Source organism: Micropterus salmoides, unplaced genomic scaffold (assembly GCF_014851395.1).
Source record: "Micropterus salmoides isolate LMB-PRFRI ecotype aquatic unplaced genomic scaffold, ASM1485139v1 Ms_hic_scaffold_2, whole genome shotgun sequence".
Taxonomy (NCBI): Eukaryota; Metazoa; Chordata; class Actinopteri; order Centrarchiformes; family Centrarchidae; genus Micropterus; species Micropterus salmoides.
In genome coordinates this window covers 15802351-15809453 of record NW_024041150.1, presented here as the reverse complement: position 1 = coordinate 15809453, position 7103 = coordinate 15802351, and the positions used below count along the sequence as shown (strand labels likewise).

At 39.4% G+C, this 7103-nt stretch overlaps 1 long non-coding RNA gene across 1 annotated transcript; it reads left to right on the top strand.

Moving 5' to 3' along the window:
* Positions 1-357: 357 nt before the first annotated feature.
* LOC119911567 lies at positions 358-1680 on the top strand. Its single transcript, XR_005445913.1, has 3 exons — positions 358-452; positions 577-641; positions 1519-1680. It is a non-coding gene; the product is annotated as an uncharacterized LOC119911567 (long non-coding RNA).
* Positions 1681-7103: the final 5423 nt, after the last annotated feature.

Genomic DNA, 7103 nt, shown 5'->3' with positions numbered 1-7103 from the left:
CAGTCTTAACAGACTTTATTTGGACAGAGTTAGTGCAAAGAGGTCCAGGCGAACCAGCACTGGATTTTTCTCACGCTAAAGAGAAGCCTAGAAGAGGTTTCCATTCAGGCGTATTACAGAGACAGACTGTTTTAAAGCAGGGAGGATTGTAGTGACAGCACTGTGGTGTCAGGTGTGACTGTGCAGCATAAAAAGTCAACATCAGTTTTTTTTATTAGTGTAACCAGGTGATATAGTGAAACCTTAAATATACAGGAGATTCAAGTTTCAAAACCTCTATCGGCACAATTTTCTGCTGTAGCGAGAATGCTGCAGGTGTTGATTTTAGACAGCAGAGGGCATAGCGTTGCTGACTCAAAACAGCCGCGTGCTTGCCGAGAGGTCAAGGGGCGCCAGGAAAATACAGGAAGTAAACTGCGCTATTTTGCATGGACTGGCTGCTGCTGTTATCGGTGAGAACATTTATTAATAATATTATGTTCTTGTGAGTTATTACGCACAATATGGCAATGTGTTTGTCAAGTGGTGTATTATGTATGTATTAAATTCCACATTGTATGCAATTGTTGCATATAGGATAGCCGATGCTTGTGGAAGAAACCCTACGTGTGGGCCACGAGAGCTTGTTATCCGTGAGTTAGGTATGAAACGGAAGTTACCTAATGAATGTTGTTTTTATTTGTATAACTAATGTATCTGTGTATGGACACATTGTTTCGTGGTTTGCACAACTGATGTGTAATGTTTACTGTGGAGTGTTGTAATTGTTTTTTTTTGTCCTCTTAATAGAGGTGCCACTGGCGTATTTTTGTAACCATGTTTATGCCGCTTTATGTGCCAACTTTGGGCTGTATTCCTGTTGTATATGTAATAGTTGCTGCATCATTGCCATGTGTATGCAGAGGTAGTATTGAGTTTCTATTTTTGACTCAAAGAAGACCATTTTACGTTCACTATGTTTTTTTGTACATTCCCCAGTTACTCCAGTGGAGCGACTGCATTTTTGCTTCAGTTTACATAAAAGTACCAGCCCTGAAAGTGGGAAAACAATAAAAAGAAACCCTGCAAATCGTATTTGAAGTTGTGTGTGTAACTTGTCCCGGCTTCATTAGTGTTAGCTAGCTTGTGTTAGTAAAAAAACAAACATTTTATTTGTGTTTATTTTTAGCTTTTTTAGGTAGCATTTAGTAATGTTACATGAAGCCTTAGCTAGCCTTAGTTAGCGTTAGCTAGCTAACTGTGTTACTGTTAAATGCCTTGTTACAAGCTGTAGTGGAATGGGGTACAGAAAACGCTCATACATGTATTTTGGGGAGTCATTGAACACACTCATATAGGTCGTTTTAGAGACATCAACTATTGACCCATTCTATTATTTCTAGTATACGGGTAAGTGTTTGTGTGTGTGTTTCTGGGTGTGGCGCACCACTCTCCTGGCAGGTCCAATCAGCAAACCACCTGTGGATGATACACAACTGGGAGAGTTTTCCTGACATCCTGTCTATGCTTGTTCTTCAGGTTTTTTGGTCATGGGGAGTTGGAGGATTTCTGTTTTGCCAGCCTCACATGGTTTTTGCCTTGTCTATACCTGCCTGCCCACTCACAGAGATTCACCGTGTGGAGATCCACCTTGCACATATTGTTCTACTATCAATAAATCCTCTGTGATTTCACCTTTGACTACTGTTTCTGTCTATGTAACCTAGCTCACTCCTGTAGCTGCAAATTACAGATGTTCCTTAAACGTCTGGGCATGTTGTTAATGCTAGCTAGGAAGCTGTGCACAGAGAATCTCGTAAGACTACTCCCAGTCACCCCAATGCACGCAACCCAGATGTGCCATTCCAAGGGGTGGTAGGAAACAAAGTCAGAAAGAGCCTGATTAAGGAGAATTATATATTTTTTTGACACATTCTTTTCTGAGATCTCAGTTGGTTTGGCTCAAATAAAGAAAATAAAGACCTGATTCAAACTGACGTCAGAGGTGAACTCTGAGCTAAAGAGCTAATAAGACCAAAAGAGACTAATAACTAATGAGGGAACTCAAAGTGTTCAAGGGGAAACAGGGACTATTTAAATCTGATAACTGTGTAAACCTGTGACCAAACTTTTAGGTATTTGGAGAACCCCAGATTTAAAAATTGTAGATAAATAAATCTACCTTGTACCTTGAAGCTGTATTCACACTTGGGTAGTTTACCAGTGTATGCCTGAAAAACGTTCCATCTGTTTATGTATCACAGCTTTGTGTGTCTCATACCAGCTTTCGCAGGACATTTAGTTAGCCAGAAGTGAATCAAGCTTTCACAAATCCCACCAACATCTTTATTGTCATTGTACTTTACTTGTCATTGTTAAAACTCCTTTTGACAGAGGTTATGTGGATGTAAAGGTGGGTGATGCAGCCGCTCTGAGTGATGACAATGACATTTTAATGTGTTGTTTTCTTTTTGAGTTGAAGCTGCTGTAGAACATGAATGTGAATGTTTTCGTAGGTTGACACGGGGTGACTATTTTTAGCAAGAGGATTTCAGTGTCAACAGAGTTTTTCTTTTCCAGGAATCATGACATGAAGCTAATCCTGCAGTCAGACAGATAGACAGTGAGAGAGTTTTATCCTGGATCTGAAAGAAATGGAATAGTCCAAACTTCTAACACATGTACACACACACACACACACACACACACACACACACACACACACACACACACAACTAATGGTTACCACAGAAGTGCAAATCATCTGGCTTAATTAAATGCCATAATCACAATTAGACTGATGGATACAAACACACACTACACACTTCTGTGCACAGATGTACCTACATCAATAGACACGCTACATACACACAGTTTCACCTCATCTATCTGCATGCAACATATTGACAATGTAACTAATTTGGGCATTAAAAATATATGTGCAACCTGATTGGACTGTTATATTGTTTCAAATGTTTGGTAACTTACTGTGCATTCAGACCAAATGCAAATTTAATCCTTGCAACGCTTTCCTCACAGGGGAACTGCCAAGTGTTAATGTGATAACGCAAATAAACACAATCCGCGATTACTAGGGCTGTATGAACCCAAAGTAAACATTTTGCTGTAATTAAATTGCATTAAACGGATCAAACCGAAATAACTACAATATTGATTGTAGCAGATTTGTTAAACATATGAATTCATGCTTTGTCAGGTCTGTCAGGAAGTCAGCAGGACAACAATTTCTAAAATGTTTGTTTTCTGAATGGAGTTCAGATCGATCGGGGCTATGCTAACTTGTTCACAGTGAAGTACAATCACAGCTGGAATAAAGTTACAGACACATATTTTCTGAACTCACCAGGTAGTTCAACTTTCTCGCTTTCTTTTCACCAAGTAATGTCCAGTTTTGATATAAATATGAAGTAGTAGTCCAACAGAGCTCAGGGTGCCAACTGACACTAATGACAACAGTGGAATTGGAATATATATATATATATATATATATATATATATTTTTTTTTTTTTTTTTTAAATGCACAGAAGCTAGCTGCAGAGAAGCAAAACTAAAGTAAAAAGCTAATTTAATAAAAGCAATTTACTCCAAGCTCCTCCTGCGAGTAAATACTTCTTCTACTTACTTCTCCTCTCTGCCTGGTACTCTCCAAACAGCATTTGAAGTCGTGGGTTACATCCGCTTAATCTCACCACTGATAGGCTATCGCAACTTAGCATTATCCAGCTTTAACTCTCAAGTTGGAAATTTTCAACTGCCGTGAGTTGAAGATTTCCGCCAGGCGTGCCCCCTCTGCACTGCCCGAGAGGAAATTGCGGCTCTCTGCGTCTTTGCATTGACTTTGTATGTAAACGTCCCGCCCCCAACGCTTGCTTCACTTTTGGTCTGAAAGCACCATTAGTCTTGATCTGGTGATAATCAAGCAATGTGGCCAATGTAGAAGCCGGGATGTATGGAAACTTTGATAATGCATGATAATGTAATGTGTTTCTATGTGTGATGGCTTTTATTCACATTTTGGTGTCTTTTGGGGGGTACAATTGCACATGGTTTGGAGAATAAATGCACCAGCCATGATCAAACAATTTGTCACCGATACTTCAAAAGGAAAAGGTCTCAAAAGATCACAGTGTAATGTAATCAGCACTATTAAAGGAAACTTTAGTACAACTTTAGTATTTTTACTAAAATGTTTATTTTACTTTTATCACTAATTGGTGTGATGCCTCTGGCATAACCTAGCAAGTCTTTCTATTATACAAAATCAGTGACAAAAAGTTGAAATTGCAAACCACTGACACTGAGTAAAAAGTGTGGCATTAAGAAATATGATGTCATTTTTTATGTGTTTTCAATGCCAAATTTTATTTTCAGTGCCTTAATTTAATGTCAACGTTCTGGCTCCATATTGGTGGAGCCCAAAACAGAGCTAAAAGAAGAGTTAATATGGGACTTACATGTGGTCCGAATCTGTCTGCTGGATGTGTTGATAGGCTGCAAATGGTTTGCTAACATGTTCCCCATTAAACTTCAAGGCTGATAATAAGTCAATGTTGTGTTTAACAGTTTCTTACCGGTAAAGTTCCCCCAAATCAGGTTTTGCAGATTTAAGTAAAATTTGACTTTAAGATTACCACAGGGGAAAACTATTCCATGATGGTACTAATACTTTCACAAGTCAAGTTCAGTACTTTTTCCAACACTAACTGCATGTTTGCAGGCAGGTCTCTTACAGCCCCTTATCATAACCCCAAACATAACAGTCAGTGGTGTGTGCATCTGTTTATGCAGCTGACTGGAAAAGCTGTGAGAGTTGCGGCTGTGAGCCTGCAGCTATAATTGAAATGCTGTTGGAGCCACAGGAAATGTAAAACACATCTCTTATGTGTGCCAGAGGACATTTTCCTGGAGCAACTGTAAAAGCTTTTATGAACCAGAGTCAGAGTTTGAATCACTATCATGTTCACAGAGAAAGTGAGAGTAAAAAATGGCCAATTATTAAAAAAATAAAATAAAATAAAGATTAGGCCATTACTTTAAGAATGCAAAGAGATATGGAAACCACATGTTAGCAGCAGAGCTTCAGGCAGTGGCGTGTTAGACACTTCATTACTTTGAGTGATCAAAAATGTCTTTAATTACCACATCCACGAGTTGGGCCCATCAGCCAAATATTTTAATACAGCAGTGATACTAAGCTTTGATGGTGTTGCACTTGTGTTGTTCTCCATCCATCTTACTGTCTCATTGTATGCAGTGATATTGTATCTGTATTACATGAGCTTTAGTTGAGCCATCACGGTCTGTTATTATTAAAGGATACTGCTAGTTTAATTTATTTATTTTCCTTCACCTCCTGTAATGCCTAAGAAAGAAAAAAGTAATGTTCCATTCTTGCATTTAAAATGGTGGATTACATTTGCCAAGGCAGCAGAATGTTTCTGTGAAATGTTTTAATAGATGTTGTTTGAAAACACAGGGAGTAGACGACTTCAGTAGGTCATGGAAAACAGCAGTGGAAATCAACAGCAGGGCTGTATCTTCTGACTGTGGATACATTGGGGTTGTATTCATCACAGACATTCAATGAAAAGATTATGAAATAGAAATATTTTTTAAGATTACCTGGCAATAAATTAGTAGTAATCACTTAAAGAGGTCATTATGCTAATAATGAATAATAATCTTATTTAGGGGATGTACCAGAACAGGTTTACATAGTTTCATTTTTCTAGCCGGTCAGAAGCAGTGTAGGGCGGGTCTAGAGAAGCCAGTAAACATGGCTTTGGTTCAGCTGTATATGTTTTATGTTTGTAAAGTTTTTAACTGAGCTCTGTCATCACATTAACAACTTTTTGTCCATTTACTGGAGGGTAGCTAGTGTTGGTAACACTTTCTATGAAGGTCATCGCTATAATGACTTATGCATGTATTTATAACACAATATAATGCGTCCATCGTGTCCATAGCGCCTAATGCATGTTTGTAAGTAATTATAACAATTGTTATAATGTCTTATGGACGCATTATATTGTGTTATAAATACATGCATAAGTCATTATAGCGATGACCTTCATAGAAAGTGTTACGCTCGTGTTTGGAAGGGAGAGGAGAGATGTGTGCTGCAGCTCAGTGTTTTACCACCGGTGTTTTTGAGGGCGTGTTGGACTAGCCGTTTGGCGAGCATTATGACACGCATTTTGCTGTGACATCACAGGGATGAAAGGGGGCTGGACTACAAATGAGCTCTTTTCAGGCAGTTCAGAGCAGTTTTCTGTGGGAGATGGGAACTCCCTTTGGAGTGGACTTTAGCCTTTTTCACTTTCCAAACCTATTACATGCGTAAAAAAGATATATAACTCAATAAATAACTCAATAAAGCGTAATAAAGGAGACGGAAAAAGCCAAGAAGCATAATATGAAGTCTTTAATGCTGTATAAATGGGAGCATTGACTTGAGCCAAAGCTGCAGTTAATAAAGAATCCCAGACACGGCTCCACCGGGTGCATGTGTATCCTGTCTGCCTAGGCTGCACACATGCCACACTCTGGCATGTGTTTGCACACATGCATGTGTTTGTTCTCCTGTCTGTCCCTGTGTTTTCAGTATGTTGGCAGGGATAACTCCATTACACTGAGACTGTTCATCAAAGCCCTGCTCCCAACCTTGTCGCCTGGCAACAAGAGTGAGGTTCACCAAGGGGAGACTTCAACCAGACACAGAGGGCGAGAAAACAGGGGGGAAAGGAAAGGGCAGGACGTATTAGCTCTACCTCCAGCTTGCACCTTTTGGTTTTCTTCTGCATAGCTCCACATTCTTACACAATGGCTTCCTCCACTTTCTTAAAATCTTGTAACTCCCCTTTCCAATTCTACTAAAAACAGCCTGCAACTATACTCTGAAACACATATGAACAACAAGCCAGACAGGTAAGGTGTCAGTGTTTGTTTGTGGCCTGTTGCTTAATATCAAAAGGACAACATGCACACCAACCGTCCATCACCCACCACCGTGTGCACGTGTGTCCATACTGGCTCAGTGATCGAATGTGAAATGCGTCTTCATTTTAGAGCTGCTACACCGTAGAGCTGCAATTACCCACTG